General features: G+C 44.7%; 1 protein-coding gene across 3 annotated transcripts in view; it reads left to right on the top strand.

Moving 5' to 3' along the window:
- Nucleotides 1-11,299: 11,299 nt before the first annotated feature.
- Cracd (capping protein inhibiting regulator of actin dynamics) overlaps nt 11,300-23,327 on the top strand; it is a 48,524-nt gene continuing 36,496 nt past the window's right edge. For 2 of the 3 annotated variants that reach the window (XM_057771116.1, XM_057771117.1), the window contains exon 1: nt 11,300-11,439. The gene's annotated coding sequence lies outside the window, so the exon portion shown is untranslated. The remainder of the gene's footprint in view (nt 11,440-23,327) is intronic. The other variant, XM_057771119.1, reaches the window with a different exon arrangement.

A 23,327-nucleotide genomic window follows, 5' to 3' on the forward strand; every position in this document is an offset into this window, starting at 1 on the left:
CTTATTAGGACTTCTGTTGCTGTGAAGAGACACCAGGACCAAAGCAACTCTTATAAAGGAAAACATTTCATTGGACCTGGCTTACAGTTTTCAGAGGTTTAGTCCATTATCATCATGATGGGACATAGCAGCGTGCAGGCACACACGGTGCTGGATAAAGAGCCAAGAGTTCTAGGTCAGCAGGCTGCAGAAAAAGAGAGAGAGAGAGAGAGAGAGAGAGAGAGAGAGAGAGAGAGAGAGAGAGAGAGAGGAAGAAGAAGAAGATGAGGAGGAGGAAGAGGAAGGGAGAGAGAGAGAGAGAGCCTGGCTGGAGCATTTTAAACCTCAAAGAGCACCCACAGTGACACACTTCCTCCATCAAGGCCACACAATCTAGTGCCGCTCCCTGGTGACCAAGCTTTCAAATATACGAGTCTATGGGGCCATTCCGACTCAGACCGCCTCAGGGAGTGTACTGTGTATGCATGCATGTGGAGGCCAGACATCAACCCCAGAGGTTGTTACTCAGGAACTGTCCTCCTTGCTTTTTGAGACAGGGTCTCTGACCAGGGTCTGGGCTTTGTTAATTAAGCTAGGTTGAATGGCTATTGAGCTTCAGGGATCTTCCTCTCTTCACCGACAAAGCTCCGGGATTACAAGGTTGGGCCACTAAGACCCAGTTTTTTATGGAAGTGCCAGGAATTGAACTCGGGTCAGCATGCTTGTACAGCAAGCACTTTAGCAACTGAGCCATCTCCCCAGCCTCTCCCTTCTTTTTCACAATACCGTGAATTGAACTTTGGGTCTTGTTCATGCTGAGAAAATGTTCTACCACTGAGCTACAGCCCCTTAAAAAAAAAAAACAAAAAACTTTCTTTCATTAGGGTGGATGCACACATGTGGAGGTCAAAGGACAATTCACAGAACTCAATTCTCTCCTACCGTGTGGGACCCATGGATTGAACTCTGGTCTTGGTGACAGGCACCTTTACCCACTGAGCCATCTTGTTGACCCATTCCTAGCCTTTTAACTTTAAATTCCTCAGGCTGGCCTTAAGCTTGTGATACTTTTGCCTCTGCCGCCTGACTAGCTGGCATTACAAGTCTGCACCAACTGGTCAGTCTTCTCTGATGGTGATGATGTTGTTGATGATGATAATGAGGATGTTGTTGTTGATAATGATGTTGTTGCTGTGGTTGTTGTTGATGATGATGGTGAAGGGTTACAGGGTATCAAAGGTGGCATTAGAGCACCCAAGGGTTTGGCATCTCTGTAGGGGGAAAGATAAAATGTTTTCAGATGTGGGTAGGATATCACATATGTTAGTGTACATATTGCTCTTATTTTGAGATGAAGTTTTATTTTAGGACATGAATATGGATGCCAAATTGAAAGGGGTGGAGCCTGATGATCATTCTGATGTGTCAACTAGGCCAGTCTATTGTCCCCTGTTATTTAATGTTGCTTAACTGAGCTGTGGGCAGCAGCTTTAGCCTGCGTCTGTGATTTCAGACCTGCTTAGTAGGGGTTGAGCCCGTTCCCTTCACACGTCATGTACAGAGATACGCACCGCCAGCCACTCTGTTTTCCTATTGGTTTCATTCTCTGATCGAAGCCCCTCTTTGCAGATTTTGTCTTATCCATCCATTTGGTCCCTGGGCCCAGAACATATCCTACAAGGGTTTAGTGTTCAACGTCTAGAGTCGCCATCCCTGGGCCCAGAACATATCCTACAAGGTTTTAGTGTTCAACGTCTAGAGTCACCATGACACTCGCGAGCTGCTCTGGTAGAGAGGCTGCAGTCTCAGTTTCCAGTCAATCACCGACTCACAGCCTCCTCTGCAACTCACGTAGCACTCACTGGCGGTGAGAGCAGACGCCTCCCACACCTTCTTCTATGTGGGAGCGATGTATCCAAACATCGAAGCTTCACGGCAGAAATCCTTTCTGCCTCTGTTACTGTTTCTAAATATCTGATTTCCCTTGGGAAGAGTAAAACATATGTGAAGGGGCATTCTGACAAACCAACAAAAAATACTAGTATTTAACAGAAATATTATAATTTGATGTAGTTTTGAAGGATGAGCAAGGCAAAGAACAGAAACAGCTACCATTTTGGTCCCTAGGCCCTTGCCAGGCCTGGGTAAGCACAAGCCATTTCACGAGAGTATGTTAAACATCAAGTTGTTCTACAGCAATACGTATTACTAAAACAAAAATCAAGGTAGTGAAATCCAAAGCCTGTCATCAGATCCCAGGGTTTACATCTCTAGTCTCAGCACTCAGGAGGTTGAGACACGAAAGTGAGACTCTGTCTTGAAAAATAACACACACACAGCAAACTTTCTTGTTGGACTACATTTTGTGGGATTGCTACGTCCCCAATAACGACACAGAGACTTATTATTAATTATGAAAGCTTAGCCTTAGCTTGGGCTTTTTTTTTTCAACTAACTCTTGTAACATAAATTAATATATCTCTTTTAACCTACATTCTACCACGTGGCTCAGTTATCTCTGTTCGGTACCACATATCTGATTTCTTCGGAGTCCCTGGTGAAATCCATGCACCTAGCTTCCTCTTCCACTTCCTTCCTCTCTACAGAAATCCTGCCTATCCTCTCCTGCCTAGCTATTGGCTATTCAACTCTATTAAACCAATCAGAAGGCACCTTAGGCAGAGACTTTTTTCATTTTTTTATATTTTTATTAAGCTATATATTTCTCTCCACTCCCCTCCCTTCCTTCCTCCTTCCCTTCTACCCTCTCCCATGATCCCCACACCCCCAGTTTACTCAGGAGACGGTCTTGTCTCTTTCTGCTTCCCACGAATGTGAATCTATGTATGTCTCTCTTTGTTGTCTATTCACGACCTCTGGGGTTGTGAACTGTAGGCTAATTTTTCTTTGCTTTATGTCTAAAAGCCACTTATGATATTTGTCTTTCTAGGTTTGGGTTACCTCACCTTACTCAATATGGTATTTTCTAGATCCATCCATTTGCCTGCAAATATCAAGATGTTATTATTCTTTTCACTACGTACTACTCCACTGTGCAAATGTACCACATTTTCTTCATCCATTCTTTGGTAGAGGGGCATTTAGGTTGTTTCCAGGTTCTGGCTATGTCATAATGCTGCTATGAACATCCTTTGGGTATATACCCAAAAGTGGTATTGCCGAGTCTTCAGGTAGGTTGTTTCCTAATTTTCTGAGAAATCACCATACTGATTTCCAAAGTGACTGCAATGGAGGAGAGTTCCCTTTACCCCATATCCTCTCCAGCATAAGCTGTCACCAGTGTTTTTGATCTTGGCCATTCTGACAGGTGTAAGATGGAATCTCAGGGTTGTTTTGATTTGCATTTTGTCAGAAATACATCTTTTACAGTGTAGAGAAATATTCTGTAACACACACATGCATATGGGTGCATGCATGTGTGCACGCACACACATACACAATATTGATCAGTGGCAATATCAACTTCCTGGTTCTCTGTAAATGAAATTTGGTGTTTTCCCAAATATTGTGTTGAATAATAAAATACTATCCCAGACTCAGTACTAAGAGTTAACATGTAAACTCTAACCCTGATGTTAATAGGAACCTCATTTTAAAATGTAGTACAACTGTATAGATGTAAATAAATGATTAAGAAATACTAAGTACCTAAACAAAGCCAGGTATGGTGGCACAGACCTTTAATCCCAGCACTTGGGAGGCAGAGGCAGGCAAATCTTTGTGAGTTTGGCTTGAACTCATTACTACATAGCTACTGAGTTCCAGGACAGCTAGGCCTACATAGTAAGATCCTTTACAGTGAGATATGTATTTAAACATATGACCCTTTACATTGATGAAGTACTACCATTTGCTTGAGGCTTGGGGCTTTGGGAGGGCTGCAGTCAGGTAGTAGAAAGAGGGTTGCCTTAAATTCCATGGAAACCTTCAACAACTCATACATATCTCCTTGTAAGCTGAAGTTTCTATCCGAGTCCTACAGCCCAGCTGGTCAGTCCCAAAGAAACACACAGATGGTATAATATGCTTGGCCTATTAGCTCAGGTCTATTATTAATGAGCTCTTACAACTTAAATTAACCAATAATTCTTATCTATATTTAGCCATGTGTCTTGGTTCCCTTTATCAGTAATACCTTCTACATCTGGGTGTCGGCTGCCTGCGGACTGAGCCTTTCCTGTTCCCAGAATTCTCCTAGTCTGGTGACCCCACCCATACTTCCTACTTGGCTGCTTGCCAATCAGTATCTTATTAAACTAATACTAGTGACAAATCTTTACAGTGTACAAAAGCATTATACCACAGCATCTCCTCACAAAAGCAGTGACCTAGAGTGACTAGATGTTTGGGGGTGTGAGTTTTTTATTCTTTTGTGAGTTTTATCTTCTACACACCTGAGGTGAACAGAGTACCATTTTCTGCACTTACCTAGTGTGTCTTGTGGGTGAGATTACATCCATAAATGAAGGTTGAACAAAGTTACAGTTTTTCAAAATGAGTGAGATTGTGGGACTGACAACAGCATAGAGGAACTGTTATCTTTATCTGTGCTTCCAGTGTGCCAGAGGCCTTTGTAAGGCTGGTGCTAGTTCATAAATATGGATGTCTATCAAAAATAGTATGTTTGGTTAAATAGTGATGTCTTGAGCCCCACAGGCATCTAAATATACCTCTCTGGGCCTGGGGGAATCTCTGATCTCTAAAACACATGGCACTAAAGGGGCAGGACAGATGGTCCATATCATTGAGCACCAGGCACTGTGCTGGATTCTGAGGGTACAGAGAGACATGGCAACATTCCCCATTATCCCTGGTCTTTCATGTCTGTAGACCCCTACCCTGTTCTGAGGAGGTCCCATACTGTCTTTCCATCTTCTCAACATGTCAGCAAATACTTTCTCCCTTCCCTGCTTCCCCTAGAAAAAGAGATGTCTGTCTTTCCTCTTGTGACCTAACAAACTGAGTTATCAGCCCACCACTCACTGGGAGCAGTTCCTGTTCTAGTACCTGTTCTGCCATGTCATGCCCCTGTGATGCAGAGTGCAGGTGGCATGCTGCCAGCCCCTCAGTTGTGCCTAAAGTATCTTAGGACTGTGGGGTCTGGTACAAACATGATGGCCATGGTGTGTTCAGTTATCTTTTAAACTTCCACGTTCCATCTCAGAGAAGAGTTCAGATGGCCCCAAGGTAAGAAAAATCCCTCAGTTGGTAGAATCATGGGATTCAGACTTTTGCTATTACCATATCTTAAGGTATCTGTCTGCATGTGAGTATTTGCAGGAGCTTACAAAAAAAAATTAGGTTTATTTCACCAGGGAAATTCAAAGTATTTCTGTTAATTCTTTATGTTTACAAAAGAGTGTGCATTGGAGTTTAGAAGAATGGGGTGTGTGTGTGTGTGTGTATGTGTGTAATGTAAGAGTACATAAAGAAACCAAAAGACATATTAAAGTCTACACATTGCTCAATGGTAGAATATTTGCCTAACATGCAGATGGTTGAGAGAAAGGTATGTTGAGTAGAAGTGGAAAAGGGAGGGGAGAAAGATTAATGAAGGGTGTTTACCAAAGTGAATTCAGAGAAACCCACTGAAAGTAGTGTCTGTAATCCTAGCACTTGGGAGGCAGAGGCAGGAGGATCATCACAAGTTTGAGGCCTACCTAGGTTACACAGTAAAACTCTATCAGAAAAATGAGAAGAGCTTAAGGAGGAGGAACAAGAAAATGGGGAATAGGAGGAAGAAAAGGAAGAGCAGAAAGAGGAGAAGGAGGAGCATGAGGATGGGGAGCAGGAGGAGGGGGAGCAGGAGGAGGAGGAGCAGGAGGAGGGGGAGCAGGAGGAGGGGGAGCAGGAGGAGGGGGAGTATGAGGAGAGGAGGAGGAGCAGGAAGAGGAGGAGCAGAAGGGGGAATGTTGATGAGGCTTTCTGTGAGCTAGGTCCCACAGTCGTTTTGTCCCAAAGAAACATACAGAAGTCTACAATAATTATAAACTGGTTAACCTGGCTCTGGCTTCTTATTAACTCTCATAACTTACATTAACCCATAATTTTTGTTTGTGTCAGCCACGTGGCTTGGTACCTTTTATCAGAGAGGTATTCTCATCTTGCTTCCTCTGTGTCTGGACTGCAGACTGAGTCTTTTCTCTTCCCAGAATTCTCTTGTTCTCATTGCCCCACCTCTACTTCTTGCTTGATCACCCTGCCTATACTTCCTTCCTGGCTACTGGCCAATCAGTGCTTTATTAAAGAACTACAACTGATAAATCTTTACAGGGTACAAGATCATTGTCCCACAGCAGGAAGAAAGAAAGTCAAGTTTCTTTAACCAAACCGGACTTCAAGACAAACTTCCAAATAAGCACTGTACAGTCTCCACTCTGGGAGAGCAATGGGGATAGCATATTAGGCCTCTGAATCTTATTTTACCTGGATTTTCAGATGTTCTGGCCTTACAAACCTGGCATCAGCTTCTGAGAACCTCAGATTAGCACATTTAAGACAATACTTAAACTGAATTGTGACATTTGTTTCTCAATTGGAAGCATACCCTAGAGCTCAGGGCAAAGAAGTTAGATGCTTTAATAATTTTAGGATTAGAAATGAACATATAAGAACTTTATCCATATGAAAAATGGAAAAGGATTCCTATTTGCTTGGCTTTCCTGGTGGTTTTTAATTTTAGGATTATCTTTGTAAACTGGTGATTATGAGGTGCATGCCTCTGATGGTATTTGATCTTGTCCATGAAATGATCGGTAATGAGTCCTTCTTTAAATGGAAAGTAATTATTGTACGATGAAAATAAATCAATTTAATTCAGTACTTTGAAGATCACTGTGGTCTTAAAGCAGCATGTATGCGTCTGTAGGTTCTTTCAAGAAGAAAATTATAGAAAAGTGTTGAAATATTAAGAAAATGTGGTACCCACTCCTCACCCATGAATTCAGTCTTAAAGCTAAAGATGGTGAGATGTAGAGAAGCTGGAAGTAGATGCTACTAAAAGATGGGACTAAGAATTGGGTGGTGGTAGCACACGCCTTTAATCCCAGTACTTGGGAGGCAGAGGCTGACGGATCTAAGGTAGTTCGAGGCCAGCCTGGTCTACCAAGCAAGTTCCAGGACAGTCAGAGCTGTTATTCAGAGAAAACCCTGTCTCTGTGGCCAGTAAATACACAAGGTTATTAGTGATCACAGTTTTCCTTCCTCTTGTACAGTAAAGCTTGTGGTGTAAAATCCTCTGATGTCATCTCAGACTCTCGGCATGGGAGAGTGGCTGCTAAACTCTGCTCCCAGGGCAGTGTGCTGGGGATGTTTCAGGGTGGTTCCCCAGGACCGTGCTGTGTTCTGCCATGTTGTTGTGACTGCTTCACTCTTCCATGCCCCATCTGTACCACAAAAAATATTAACAATAGCAATTGCCCTTTGCAAAAAAATAGCGGCTACCAGGGGCTGTGCCCTTAAGGCAGTTAAGGCTATGGAACCAACTTCTGATGTTCTTCCGAAGTCCTACGATTTTTTTAGTGGATGTTTATAGACACGTATCCAGATTTACAGAAATAGTCCTTGTGGCAGGGAATTGCAACTATTTTAGAACTAGCTTGGGGGTGGGGGGGGGTAGAAGTTCTTATATTTGAGAATACAAATTGGAGAGATCAAATAAATAAGAATATATAACTCCTGCTATGATTTAAAGAGTTTCTACTCTATACCCATGAAGTTCACCATCGTAACTGCCTAAAGATGAGCTGAACAAGGGCAACAGCAGTAGCCAAGCGCAAGGCCTCAGCCCCACACGAAGAACTAAAGGCAACTAAGGAATTCTGTGCGAGCAAGTGTTCCCCAGGAAAGAGTTATCCGATATCAAATGGCTCACCCTGAAAATATTCATACAAGTGACAGTATACGGACTATATTTTTGTGTATATTCATATACATATATGTATGTAATAAGAATTAATGAAAAAGAGGCCGAATTTGAAAGAGAGCAAGGATGGATATATGGGTGAGCTTGTAGGGAGGAAAGTAGGAGCGTGATGTAATTACAGTTTAATCTCAAAAGTAAAAAAACAATTTTAAAAAGAACTAATAATCTATTAATGTCACTTTGTTTTACTGTCTAAATGGAGGATAGACCTAAGTGTCATTGCTAAATCTTTTCAGAAATTAATCTTAGAATATTAGCAAATTTAACAGTAAAATCATCATAAGATGAACTTCTAAACTTACTATATGAAGATATTTCTGATAGGAAGCATAGTATATATTTTGGAAATGAGGATAGGAAGTTACTTTTCCCACCTAAGATGTCCTCAGACACCAAGCAGGCATGAGCTAGTGTGTTCTGGGTCCTCCTCTAAAGAGAAGTTGGTGTTATTAGAGCTTAAAATCTTTCTCCTGCTTGGAAGGAAGGGCGTACAGTCCAGTGTGGAGTGGGGTTGCACGTCACTGCTCTCTCCCTCTACTGTGATTACCTAGGCATTACTGAAGCAGCATTCCTGGGTCCCCGAGATGTGCCCCGACCGACACTTGGACTTTGACAGGTCTTCCTCCATGACACCTGCACGTGTACTCTTGATAAGCCGTGGTTTCTCCTTAAGGTGGAGCCCAAATCAAAAGAGCACCTGCTTCACGGCCCTCCCCTGGCAGGCTGCCCTGCAGGAGTCCGCTGCAAGAAGCCCACACAGGCTCTGGGTCAAGGTCACCGTGTCCCAGCGTCCTCTCCGGGCTTGCGTGTTTATGCCCTTGAGTTTGTATTCTCCGCTCTGGTCACCACTTCAACAATGTCACCGCACAGCAAATACTTTCCCTGGTGGCTTTCAGGAGAATAAGATGATGTCCAGGACCTCTGGCTGACACGAGATTAAGTTAACTTGGTGATTTCGCATGCAAGTCACTTGTCCAACGACTAAAGACTGTGCTTTGGCTACCTTCTTGTTGTAATGATCTCCCTTGGTTCCAGCTCTCCTGAACATCTCCAGATCCACCTTGACCAGTCTGCCGCATGATATTCGTTGTTCTTTATTTATAAATTCTAAGCATAATCTTCCCTTCTCTGCTCTGCCTGGAGAGCTAGACTGTGGGCCCATGCTGAGGGTATGGGATCCTAACTGGTGCTTTTAATTTGAGATGTTATCTCTCGGGGATTTTTCTAATAGAAAAATCTGAGCTTAGAAATTTGTGTGTGTGTAATAGGAAGATACGGGGAGCTTTATAAAAGGAAGAGGGAAGAATTATGCCTTGAGGGGAAATGGAATATACTGTAAGTTATTGACCGTTTACTGTGACGCTGCCCAGCCCAGCTGTCACTTACCCGTCTTCAGCCTTGCCATCCGCTGGCGTCATCGATATCCTGCTGAACCAGGTGTCAATATTATCACTGTCATATCCACGCCTGAACACATTGGACACATACAAATGCCTGAAATCAGATCCTCATATCTTTTTTTTTTAATCTTGTGTTTTTTGGAGACAGATTCTCACTGTGTAGCCCTGGCTGGCCTGGAACTCACTGTGTAGATCAGTCTGGCTTCAAATTCACCTAGCTCTTCCTCCCTCTGCATCCCAAATGCAGAGAGTAAAGGAATGTGCCACCACACCTGACTGTCTTTACCATTTTAAAATGTGTTCTTAACTGTGTTGTGCATTTCCTTCATCTTACTGTGTACTGTGGACCAAGACCTCCGATGGGTTAGAGTCCTTTAAGTGTGGTCTCACTTGAGGTCCCACTGAAGTTGAGGTCTGTTTTTGCCTCTGTCAGCGTCTCTGTTTGCTTCCTTGGCATCTTATCTCACAGTCTGGAGTGAAAGGGTTTGAACCACTTCTTACTCGGTTCAGTTTCGTTTTTGCTCAGGCTATCTAGGAACTCGCTAGATAGTCCAGGGTGATCTCGAACTCCAAGGAACACTCAGGTTCACTGTTTTTAATGAAGTCTCATTAAGGCCACAGTTGAGGCTCGTCAGGAAAATGCAGTGCTGGCTTGTTAGATCCCTGACCTGCCAGTCACACCCAGGTCCCGCTATAACACTGCTGTGGCCGCAGTGTTCTGGGACTCTTGTTCGCTTTTGTGTTTCCCCTGGGGATTTTCAATACATGCTGTGATCTTCTGTCGTCCCATCTCCTTAGACACCCTCACTCTCACTTCAAGAATATGTTCCCTGGATCACATGTGAGTTAGTTCCTGTCTGCTTCTGATCCCTCGTGCACAGACAGGGACACTAGTGATGTCTCTTAAATGCCACAGAGCCGTCGTGGAGACTAGTCTTTCTAGTGGGTCCTTGCACAGTGGTGGTGAAAGGGGTATGAAACAGGTTTGCTTTTTGTTTGGTTTGGGCTTTTTTTTTTTTTTTTTGTAGGGGGGTTCAAAACAGGGTTTCTCTGTAGCTTTGGAACCTGTCCTGGAATTCACTCTGTAGACCAGTCTGGCCTCAAACTCACAGAGATCCACCTGTCTCTGCCTCCTGAGTGCTGGGATTAAAGGCATGTGCCGCCACCACCCCCCTAAACAGTTTTAAAGATGGTCACCAGTCTACCCCGAAAATGACTCCAAGGTTCTCAAGGAAAGCTGATGAACAGGGTTTTTTGGCAGAGCAGGGTTTACACTTTCTGTCCCATGGCTGAATTGGAGTGAGGCGAAGGAATTTGTATTCAAAGGAACAGAGTGGAAGAAGGGGCAAAGCCTCGGTCTCTAGTAGATACAGTGATACACGGGGAGAGGTTTATGGCAGCTGCTTGGAGTCTCTTCATAGGAGAATTTTAAAGGAGGCATGAGGGATAAGCTGGGACTATATGGTCATGAGTGGCAATGGGGCAAAGTTTGTGCCGAGAGTTAACCATTATCTTCTGTATGCGGCAAGGCTAAAACAGAATGATTGAGGTTTTATGTTATATGCTTTTTAAATCCCTGTGTGGCTTGGATGCTTTTCTCAGCTTCTCCCAGAGGATGACCCTGTCCATTAGCTTTGTTAAAGAAAGGGAGCACCACCCTTGGGTGGTGTGGGGGGTGCCCCAATGGTCTTACAGCTTGGAGTCTCTTCTTGATCTTCTAGAAGCCTGGGGGTCAAAAGGTGTACCATGCCTGTGGCTTATGCCCTGCCTCACTCTGCACCTTGGCGCCTGGGCGGCCCTGGTGTTCTCAGCAGCGGGCTTTGTCTATGGCTGCCCTTTGCCCTGGCTCTCTTGGCCAGGGGTGGCTGAGTGGTAATTTGTTCCTAGGTTCAGAGGCACAGCCCTATCCAACTGCAGCCGTGTGTTTGTCTTGTAATTCACAGACAAGAAGAAGGGAGGCAAGTTCCAGCCTTTTAAGAAGTTGTTTGGCAAAAAGAAAAAGAAGAGCACCCTGCGGTCTGGGGAGGAACCAGCTGAGGGACAGAGGCACGCTCCCCAGGGCGCCAGCAATGGGACCTTCTCTTCAGATGAGGAGCCCCTGGAAAGCAATCTGAGGTAATAACTTTCCCTTTCCCTGTGCCTCTCTGGCAGAGTCCCCGGGTGAGGAAAGAGATGCCTGGAGGGTCAGTGTGGGTTTGGGATTTGGAGGGCAGGGCCAGCTTCATAAAGGTGTCCCACCTGGGCGTGAGGGTGGCACCCGGTGTGCTGGATGGAGAAGTCACCTTGACAAGGGTTGAGCCTGTGTTTCTCTGTCCTCACTGATGGTGGAGGGCAGCACTTCACTGGCTTGGCTCAAGAAAGGTTCCTCTGACTGATGAACAGGTTCCTATGACCCTAAGGGCAGAGAAAAGATAGCCACAGTCCATACCTCACGTGCGAGGCAAGGCTCAGTGAGGTCACCCTCATACCTCAAGAAACCTCTAGCAGCTTTGGGGGTGAGCTCTCTCCCAGAACCTTTAACTTTAACTTTCTTTTCTTCCTCCTTTATCTTTTTCTTTTCAACGTCCTCCCTCTCCCTCTCTCCCCACTTCTTTCTCCCTCTTATAGGACACAGGCTCTTAGTCTGATCAAGAACCTCAGAACCAGAGCCTGGAGGGTTGGGGTGGGGCTCTTGTCACCTAGTGCTGGGATGTGAGGCGCGCGCGAGTCAGGGATGACTAAACTCGGGTACTGCTCTTGGAAATCGTCCCTTTGGAGAAGCCACCCCAACCCTCCGGTCTGATTTCTTCAGCCTTGCTGTACTCATTAGCATCTCCAGCCTGACTCAACAAAGAATATATTACTAGCTATGGAAATAGTTGATTTGCTTGCTTCTTACGAGGCTGACTCGTGAACTCAGGGACCAGGTTTTCTTCAGCCTGTTAGTGAGTGCTGGTACCCAGCTCCCTAACACCCACCAAAGACAAAAATGCCCCCTAGAGTGTGTGACAGTAAGGAAATCCTAGTGGATACTGTTGTGATACAAAACCCTCAGACAGGTGGACACCCGCTGAGCTAGCACAGTGTTCACCAGCCGCACGTGTTAGCTCTAACCAGCTCTGACTCTGCTTGACAAGCCTGTGTTTGCTTTCCAACGTTCTTACCACGGAAGAAAATGGCCAACTTTGCGGGCGATGATGGCACACACTTTTAATCCCAGCACTCGGGAGGCAGAGGCAGGCGGATCTCTGTGAGTTCGAGACCAGCCTGGTCTACAGAGCTAGTTCCAGGACAGGCTCCAAAGCCACAGAGAAACCCTGTCTCGAAAAACCAAAAAGAAAAGAAAGAAAATGGCCAACTTTAACTGTAGCCCTTTAGAGTGATTAAACCCTGTGGAAGGAAAGGCCTTAGCTGGAAGGAAAGCAGAGCAACCAGTAGTTAACCGGCCGCTATAGTGGAGTTGCTCCATAGTGCTGACTGTTGTCTGGTGCAGGCCATTCCTCATCCACCTGCCGCTGTAGTGGGGTGGGGGACTCTCCATAATGCTGACTGGTGTCCGGTGGGGGCCAATCCCGATTTCATTTCCATTTCTCATGCTGTAAACACGAATGCGGATCTTTTTCACCTTGTAGCGGAATGAAGCTCAACACTACTAAAGAGGGACCAAGGCTCATGAAGTCGCATCCTCAGAGCCCACCTTTGTGCAAGAGGGTCCTTTGAAAACACACTTTCTTTTGCAGTCGGTTGCGGCTTTACTGGTCCCTTGTGTCTTATAGAGTTGCTTTGAACTCTTACACGTTCTCTTCCCGTAAGTTCTGTGTTCCATTTACCTCTTGAGGGTTTTCCTGAAGGCTTTAAGAAATCATGGAAAATTCCACATTGGGTCAAGCAACCCCATGACTGCATAGGTGATATCACCTGGTCTTATTGTTGACTTTTGTTTGGAAACCTCCACTTTGGGTACAGAACATATTTTGTTTTGTTTTGTTTCCTTTTTCAAGACAGGGTTTCTCTGTGTAGCCCTGGCTGTCCAAGAACTAGCTCTGTAGACCAGGCTGTCCTCGAACACACAGAGATCCGCCTGCCTCTGCCTCCCCAGTGCCTGGGATTAAAGGCGTGCGCCACCACCGCCTGATGATATGAATGCCCTGCAGTGCAGTTGAAGTTCTCCTCATCTGCCCTACTTACAAGTGGAAAAACATGAAAAATAGGGCTTACTAAAATTACTTTCAGTTGACTGTATGAAGATTTAGAAATGAAGCCGGGTGGTGTAGCACACGCCTTTAATCCCTGCACTCGAGAGGCAGAGGCAGGTGAAGTTCACTTGCAGTCAGTGAGTCGCAGGACACCCAAGGCTTTCCTTGGGGCTTTCAAGGAACCCTGCTCTTTCTGTAGCTCAGAAGCCTTCATGGCTCCTTGGCTGCTGTTTTTAATTTAAGCATGCATCTGGGAAAGTGAAATTTAAACCATGATGGCTTTTAACAATTTAATAGCATTTCCTTTGTTAATTAAATACAATTGATAATCTATTTCAAAAAGGATGTTGTATAAACATGCCAGCATTTGATAGGCTGAGGCAGCGGGACTGCTGTGAGTTCAAGGCTCGCCTTAGCTACATTGTGAGTTTCAGATCAAGCGGGGCTACATAGCGGTTCCCTGTCTCAGAAACAGCAATAACAGAAAGCGGATGAAATGAATGTTACATGTAAAAAAAGAGGAAGAGCCATCTTGGTAAATATGTTTGGTATACATGTATGTTAAGAATTTTACTTAGGACTTTACATAACTCTGTTATGCACCATGCGAGTCTCTAAGAAGGATGTTGTATATAGCAGGTTCCTTTGTTTGCAGACTCTTCTTTCTTGGAGAATCTCCAATGGCATTTATTAAAGTGACCTCTCAATAGTAGCATTAATGTGCTTTGCGTAGATGAACTCATGCCATGCCGCAACTCTCTAAGATTCTTATTATCTCCAGTTTACAGGTGAGAAAGCTGAGGCTTCATAGTGAGATTCTATCAGAAAGACAGCAAGGAGGGGAAAACAGAATAAGGGAGAATTTCCATCTCTTTCTATAGGCGTGTGCTAACTTTACACAAACAGGTAAAGATGTCACAAGCGAGCAAACAAAACCACAGACAATACCTTTATGATTCAGGCACAAATACCTTACTTGTTTAAAGCAAGCCAACCTGGGCCACAAAGAAAGGTCCTATCAAAAACAAAGTCCTAAGGAACTGATACTCATAAAAATCTATTAGGCTTCTGAGAAAAATTGATCCAGGTTACAAGATACAGGATTAGAGGGATTTTGTGTCTCCAGTGAGTTCAAAGAATGCAAAAACTCCACACATTTAAACAATAGCTCTGATAAGATCAGCATGTTCAGGGCCGGCAAAGATCTTTTACAATTCAGTAATAAAAGGTCCAAAAAAACTTCTTTAGAAAATAGGTAAAGAATTTGGATAGACATTTCTTAGAAAAAGAGAGAGAAAGAAGAAAGGAAGGAAAGAAGGAAGAAAGAAAGGAAGGAGGGAGAGGAAGGAAGGAAAGAAGAAAAGAAGAAATTTGTTACAAATAAGCCCTGTTTGTTCAACAGGGAAACATGTCGCACACACATGAACTACAGCCGAAAAGATAGTTGGTTTTGTTTTTTAAGTATTAGCAAGAACATATAACGGTTGGAACCTTCATCCCTTGCTGGTAGAAATATACATAAACAATTCCGGGCAGGGGCTTGGAGAGATGACTCAGTGGTTAAGAGTTTGTACTGCTCTTCCAGAGAACCCGAGTTCAATTCCCAGCACCCACGTCAGGTAGCTCACTATCTGTTCCAGCTCCAGGGAATCCGGCACCTTTGGCCTCACTCATGTGTACTCATGTGTACTCATGTGTAAACATGTCCACATAGACAGGCATGTACATAAATAAAAGAAATAAAAATCTTTTTTAAAAAAGGATTTAAGTTTGAGTCTCTAGCTACTGCCTGCATTCTACAAGCAGTGAAACTGAGCTTCAGACAGATGCTAGTATTCCTAATGGCAGAGATGTGGCTACAACCTCAACCGGCATCTTTGATATGTTGTGGTTTTCAACTGAAACAACCCCATCTCTATTTCCTTCACTTAATTCCCCCTCGCTCCTCCGTTTTCTGTGCGGCTATGCCTTCCCCAGGGAAGAAGTCCCCTCTGCTCCCCTTCGTCTTATCAGCCTGTTGATTTTTGCATAACCGTGTCCGGACTATTGGACAAAAGTAACTTCCGGGGAAATTGATCTTTTTGGCTCATGACTTCAGAAGAACTGGTCCACAGCTGCTGGTTCCCATGCACTTGGGTAGACCATCCTGGCAGTGGGAGCAGGCATCAGGAAAACACTGTTCACATCGTGGTGGACAGGAAACAAAGAGAAAAGACAGGACAGGGCCAGGGACCCTAAGGACCCACACCTGCACTCTCAAGCTAAGCGCCACCTACATTTTACAGAGCCTCTTGAGATGGTGCCACCCTCTAAGACCAAGCCTCCAATGCCAGCCCTTCTTATTGAAAGCATAGCAAAGTCTCCTCCCAGTTTCTTCCTCTCCCTGAGTCTTATGACCAACCCTGCCTGTATTTCTAGCCCCCAGCACACTCTAGGCATTCAGGTGTTGTTGCGTGAACAGATACACAAACACTGTATTTTTATTTTACTGGGGTCCACGCTCTGCAAGTCAGTAATCATCCACCTCATCCTCTAGTTTCCTCCCACGATGAGGAGGGCATCATCACTGTCACCTGCCAGAAAAGGGAGAGGCCACAGTTGGCATCATGAGACGTCTCTCCAGTGAAATCTTGACACAGCTCAAGGCTCCCCGGGCACAGGGTGTGTTTTCTGTCGCTTGGCCTTGACGGTTTCCAGAAAAGATAAATTATACTTGACCATTTATCCTCCACCCATAAGACTTGTGGCTAATTTAAACAGCGAATAGAGACTTTAAAAATGATTGAATGAGCCAGGTGGTGGTGGTGCACACCTTCAATCCTAGTACTCGGGAAGTAGAGGCAGGCGGATCTCAGTGAGTTTGAGGCCAGCCTGGTCTACAAGAGCTGGTTCCAGGCCAGCTCCAAAACTACAGAGAAAACCTGTCAAAAAAAATTAAATGGAAATTTGAAACTGGCTAGAAGTCAACCTGGGCTGCCTAAGTCTAGGGAAAGGGTATTTATTGGTGGATCAATAGTAGCTGATCTGAGGGAAGCTGCAGATGAGGAGGCAGGGTCGTAGGAATTGTAACTCAGGAGCTGGGTGGCCTGAGTCAAGTCAGTCCCTGGATCTGCTAAACTAACCTGCTGGCTCCCGGTATTAGCATAAGGTCAAATACGGCACAATCTGTTGTAAAGCACTTTATAAACACACGGTAGTGTCACCAGAGATAGAGATGATGGCCATGATGACTTGCATTTTGTTGCCAGAGCACAAACCTAGAGGAAACTGATTCACGTGATAGGAGAGAGGTTTTTCTACTGGGGCAACAGAGGAGAAGGGTAGGCAGCAAGGATGCCAGAGGAGTCCAGAGCTTGAGAGATGTGCTAGGGAACTCCTTGTCCTGTGATACAGGGACAATCAGACAGCTCCCTAGCTCCCATCTCTAGACCGTTTATTTTAAGACTTCAGGGTGTCTCCCGTTTCCTGTCTCTGTTGTAATTGACAGACAATTTGGTCCTCTATGGTCTGCTGAGCATCACATATTTTACAGGATCCCAGAATCCAGGGTGCCTGTCAAAAAGATGCCACACCTGATTGAGTCTGCTTCCAGTCTTTCCTAACAACTGTAGGGTTTTTTTTTTTTGACGAGGATATTTAATTGCTCATTAGCATTTTATTTGAATGGGACTCATGGATCTGTTTAGAAAGAAAACTGCTGATCAATTGCAATTGCCCCGTTGTCATGGAAACAAGCTGAAATTGGACTGTAATTATATTTCCTTATGCCTGAAGTCATTGCTATAGTAATTACCCAATATCTATGGCCCCAAATTACATGATGCTTGTCCAAAAAAGAAAGGACAAGACAGACTAAGAAGCAGGGGGTGGGGAGTGCGCTGGCCTGAAGCACCATTCACGGTGCAGCTGCAGAGAGCCTTCAGATGGGAGAATTTCCCTCTGTGGGCTAGGACTCCACGGTCTGTGGGTGGGTCTTGGAATGTGCCCAGCGCTTTGCGTAGTGACTGGAGAACTGTCAGGCAGGATGATTTTAGCTCTACAGAAGGCGTAACTACAGTGTCGGCCATCAAACGTATCGCCTGATGTCTTAGAGAATATGGAAGACTTGGGGGCGGGGCGTTCAGCAGTATCATTAAGGTCTAATCAGTGGCTGAAGATGGCTCAGCAGTTAGGACCGCCGGTTGCTCTTCCAGAAGACCCATATTCCGTTCCCAGCATCCACACGGTGGTTCGTAGCCATCCACACCCAGGGGATCCAACACCCTCTTCTGGCCTCCTTATGCACAGTGTGTTCATGTACGGCACAGACGTGCATACAGACACACTGGTTCAAAGCACTGAGTCCTAACCAACAGAACTTTCACTTTCCAGAGCCAGAGTAATTCAGACACCATCCCATCCTGGCATGCTGGGGAAACATACGGCTTTGTTCCGTAGGATTTTGGCAAAGGGAAAGCACTGCTGTCTTCTGAGGGGGCAAATGGACGATTCACAATGAATGCAGAGTCCGAGAGAACGCACAATTGGTAAAGGCTCGAGTTGAAGGTCTTTACAGATGTCGGCCATATCACAATAGATTGGAGGTAAAACCCAGGCACAGTGACATCATACACCCCTGTCCAACAGCTGCCCTCAGTGGTCTCTCCTTTCCTCCTTTTCACATACGCACGTCTTCTCCTGTAACCAAGAGCACATGCTCTGTGACCCCACTGCCTACCCCGGTCCCAGCAACAGGGCATCGTGCCCGCAGCATCCTCTGAAATGGTCCAGGGAGATAATCTGAAATGGCTTCAAAATCAACAGTAACGATGAATGCAATCTTTGCCTGAACAGAGGTTAAAATGTTTGATCTTTATGTTGTTGATGATGAGATTCTCAGCATAATAATTCAATCCATGCATTACAGCAGAGGACAGCAATTTCAGCCAGGTCCCTAGCCATGCTGCCTGAGATCTTCGAGCACAGAAATGAGACCTTCAGAACAGCCCTGTGCTTTGTTCTGTATCCTGACAAAATGGGCCAAGGACACTGTGATTTGCTCTGAAGTAGCCTCCTACGATAGTTAATTCCAACTGAGCACATGAAGTGCGAGAGGAGAAAAGAGGAGAAACAAGAGAGAGATACCACTGTCTCCTCCTTCCTGCCCTTCAAATCCATTGCAACCAGAGGGCGGAGGCTGCGATGTTCTAGGATGTAGAAAAAGAGGATTATCTCAGTGCTAACACAACACACCTTACCTCAGAACTGACTCCATCCAGTCAAAACCCCTGGCTCATAGTTAATGGGTCCTGAGCAGTTAATGAGGATGTGGGTACTCTGTGGGGAAGTGAGGATGTGGGTGCTGTGCACAGATGTGAGGATGTGGGTGCTGTGTATGGATGTGAGGATGTTGGTACTGTGTACAGATGTGAGGATGTGGGTACTGTGTGGGGAAGTGAGGATGTGGGTGCTGTGCACAGCTGTGAGGATGTGGGTACTGTGTGGGGAAGTGAGGATGTGGGTGCTGTGCACAGATGTGAGGATGTGGGTGCTGTGTATGGATGTGAGGATGTTGATACTGTGCACAGATGTGAGGATGTGGGTGCTGTGTACAGATGTGAGGATGTTGATACTGTGCACAGATGCGAGGATGTGGGTACTGTGTACAGATGTGAGGATGTTGGTACTCTGTACAGATATTTGGATGTGGATACTGTGTACAGATGTGAGAAGCAGCCAACCTGTCTCTGTAGAGAAATGCAGAAGGTTTGGAATAGGCCTGGGAACTCTGGATTCCTAGTCATTCTCTTCAGCTCTGTATTGACTTTGAGGGGTGTCTGAATGCTAAGGACAACTGCCAATCATGACAATATTAGCCTGGATCTGACTTCACTGGGAAAAATACAATGCAGGTCCTGGAAGACATGGGGAGAACAGAAGTGTTGCAGAAATATCGAGCTTGATTTCATTCCTGCTGAGTTTGCCGAGATGACCAAGTGGCTGAATCCATTGCATGACTTGAAGAGAGGGCTAGACAGTTATTAAAGATGCTTCTTTTCTTTATAGCAGCGTTACTGGATAACATTTACATAAGAGGGAATCAAGGCAATGTCTAGAGCCAGGAGAGCCCATGCTCTTGCTGTCAGTGCACTTGAGAAGATCAGTATGGGAGTTCACAAAGAACGGAAGCTAAGACCAAAAGCTCCTGTTGCTTGGCCCTGCAAGGCTGAAAGTAGTCCTCTCCTTGACCTTTGTAACCGTGGCCATGACTTTCAGCGGCCTTATGAAGACTTCCTCAGAGACCAATGCTATTGGAGCATCCCAGGTGGCCTCTCTTCCTCTCTCGACAACTTTTCACTTTTCCCACACATGCATGGATTCGACTTCAGATCTCGTTTAAGTTAAAATGGCAGTGAAGTGGTTGTATGCACGATCCACAGTGGGAGTTAAAACCGTGAGATTGGGGGGCAGGGCGTGGGTGTGGTATTTCTTGTCATTCAGAAGCTGCTCCGGTTGTCCAGCATCAGAAGAGAAGGCTCCGCACACCAAGTCCCTCCCTTGACTGAGCAGGGGAACAGCCTTCCAACACAGGGGGAGTCTGGAAGAAAGCTGAAGCAAAGGGCTGCAGAGGCCTCCTGCCTCCCTCCTTCACAAAAAAGGAAAGCAGAGGAAACGGGGCTGGCCTACTTCACAGTCAACTGTGAGTGACCTTTAAATGTCATGGCTAAAGAGGCCCAGATGAGCTCTGCAGAAGGTACAGCTCGTGGCAAATTGGCCCTCCACTCCCAGTCCTGTAATTTGAAGTCTCCAGCTGGTTAATGACAAGGCTTCCACCAAGCTCTTTGTTCCTTGGAACACATTTCAAGCTGAGCTCTCTCCATAATGCGGGCTCTTTGGTTTCCACTTCAGGCTGCCTCAAACTCTGAGACTTTGGGTAATACTTGTGTGGCCTTTGTCTCGGCCTCAGCCTTGGAGAACAGGGAGTCATCTATGTGGTAGAGGTGTTTGGAGCCCGAATTGATGTGAGATTACTAAAAATTGAATATTATTATATAAACAGTTGAACATTTAGATGAAGTAACTTACAAGCGAGTATTCATTCATGAAACTAATAAATCAATCATCACCCTCCCCTACTATTTCTTCTCGGTGCTCTAAAATGAAACAAAAACTAAATTTAACAAGAAAAAAGGCATAACCGTGTTTGATCTCCATAAGGGTAGTGGCCATATATCACAGGCTGGTCTTGAACTTGCTCTGTAGCCAAGGATAATCTTGAACTCCAGATCCTTCCGAGGGCCAGAACTACAGAGCCACGGCTATGTCAACACAAAGTTCCAATGTGTTTTTCATATGCAAAATACTTAATAAATATAAAACGTCCTTTATTTACTTCTCTGATAAAATAGATTGTGGTATCACCGTCAATGTCTTTGGGAGGAACACCTAGAAATACAGATAGAGAGTTGAAGTCAGGTCTGTTTGCAGCATCTTCTTGCCAAGACACAGCCTTGAGCACTTATCTCCTGGAGAGAAGGAAACCCGGAGCTGAGCCCAATCTTCTACCTGCTATTTTCTCTCCTGTGATTATTAGAGGCCTTTTGGCTCAAGGTAAGAAGCCAAAAAATGCAGGTGGCTGACAGAAATCAGCAGTACTAGGGGAAATGCCCTGCGGCTGGAAACTCAAAAATTAGAGTTTGAGCCTGGGGTAGGAGCCAGAATTTGGGATTAAGATCTCTAACTTTGGAGCACTCAGCACTACGTGGGAGGTCTATATCAAATCCTGCCTTTCAAGGATGGATGGAGACCAATGTGGAAGGGGAGGCAGTAGGATCGTCAGCTCCAGATGTTGGTAGACACTGTCTTCCAGATGCAACAGGCCCAATGTATGTATGAACTCACAGACTATAACAACGCACAGGAGACTGTATGAATTCAAGACAAACAAAATCCCAGCATGGAGATGGATGGTGAAGTGGAACCCAAGTCCCACCCCAAACTAAGAAGCTATGTGCAATCGATACCTGCCATGGGAGGAAAGATAGGTTTTCTCCCACGGAGTGCCACTGGGTGTGTCCACCACACTCTCTGGGGTCTGACAACACACACGAATTCCATGTTTCCTGTGCTATGTTTTTGTTAAGGGTTCATAATCTTTGTCTTAGGGGTTTTTGTTTTGTTACTTTTGTTTTTGTTTTCTGGGGAAGGGGTGGTTGTTGATGGGAGCATAGAACATGAAGGTAGGTTGAGTGGGGAGGTGGGGAGGATCAGGGATGACTCAGGAGAGAAAGAATATTATCATAACATAAAAATTTTTAAATAAACTTTTAAAAGAGTGTATAAATTATAAGAGAAGGGCAAAGATCTGTAAGAGAAGAGAATCAATGAAGAATGAAGCCTTACCTGGGCAGCAGATTTCCTTCCTTATTGATACATCTGCCTGGAGACAGAGGGTGGAAAACCAGGGCAAGTTTTAGTAGTCTGTGTTGCTGGAAGAAAAACTAGTAGTTCACGGACTAGCATGGATGGGGATGCTGGGACATAACCCAGCTCTCAGGTGAGAGTTCAGATGCTACCTTCGAGGTGGGGACAAATCAAAGGTGAGTCCAAGTCTTGGTCAGCCATGGACCAGCGTGTGATTGGTTTGAAGAATCCTCCCTGCTTGCTGTTTGCTTCCTGCAATTGTGGTTGGTTCATTCAGGACAATAGTTGACATGGAAGAGAATCTTGTTGACATGGAAGAGAATCTTGTTGACATGGAAGATAATCTTGTTGGGAAATTGGGATCTATTAAAAAACAAATAAGTGATGGTTTGAGCTAAAAAAAATAATTCTGAAGTTAAGAACGTCAACAAATCGTTTCACTAGCATATTAGACAGAGTGGGTTAGAGCATAGCTCGCGGAAAGGTCTGGATCAAGACAGCAGATATAGATTAGATATAGATTAGTGTGGAAAGAATGCGAGATACAGAAAAGAGAGCAAAAGACAAATGGCTCATGCTGGCCCATTGAAGAGAAATGAGAGGGAAAATGGCTGGAGATAACATGAGAAATAAGGGCTGAGAGCTTTTCCTGAGTGAATGAAAGACATCAAGCCGCAGATTTAAGAAGTCGTGCAATACTCCAAACTGGAGAAAAGTTCACACCTGCCCATGCCAGAGCAAAACTGTCAAAAAGCAAACGAGATACAAAATTTTAATCTTCTGAAAGGAAAAATGAGATGAAGTATTTCATTTTTCAAAGAAACAGCCATATAAGCATATCCAACAAAATTCTGGCCAGTACCAGACATCTTAACATAGTGGAGTGTTTTCTCCCTGGTTTGGAGCATCACAAGATCTGCCACCACCACTTCCACTGCCTTTTGTCAACAAAAGAGTTTAGCTGACTCAGTGTGGAAAGGAAACAGCAAGAAGATAAGAAAGGCTTGGGGTAAAAGTGGTGTTTTGTGGTAGACAACCTAATTGTATTTTGGATATACAAAGACTTAGAGATCATATTGTTATAGTTATTAAACAACCCTAGCAAAGTCTCTTTTCATAAGATCAGTATATTAGAAACAATTTTATCATATATTCCAACAGTGAGAAAACAGAAAATATAGATTTTTAATACCACTTACGAAAAAGTCCAACCCACCAGATATATAGGAATAAATCTATCAGGATATGCTCAGGAGCTCTACTCAAAAAGTACTAAGATAATAATAAAACAAAAGATGATCTTGACACACAAACACACCCCAGGTTCTAGATTAAAAGGTAAAGTATTGTAAAGACATCAGTCCTAGATATGTCTGTAGGTCTGATCCCATTGTGAAAGTAATTGCAGGAGCATAAAAGACAGAC

This window comes from Chionomys nivalis, chromosome 6 (assembly GCF_950005125.1).
Source record: "Chionomys nivalis chromosome 6, mChiNiv1.1, whole genome shotgun sequence".
Taxonomy (NCBI): Eukaryota; Metazoa; Chordata; class Mammalia; order Rodentia; family Cricetidae; genus Chionomys; species Chionomys nivalis.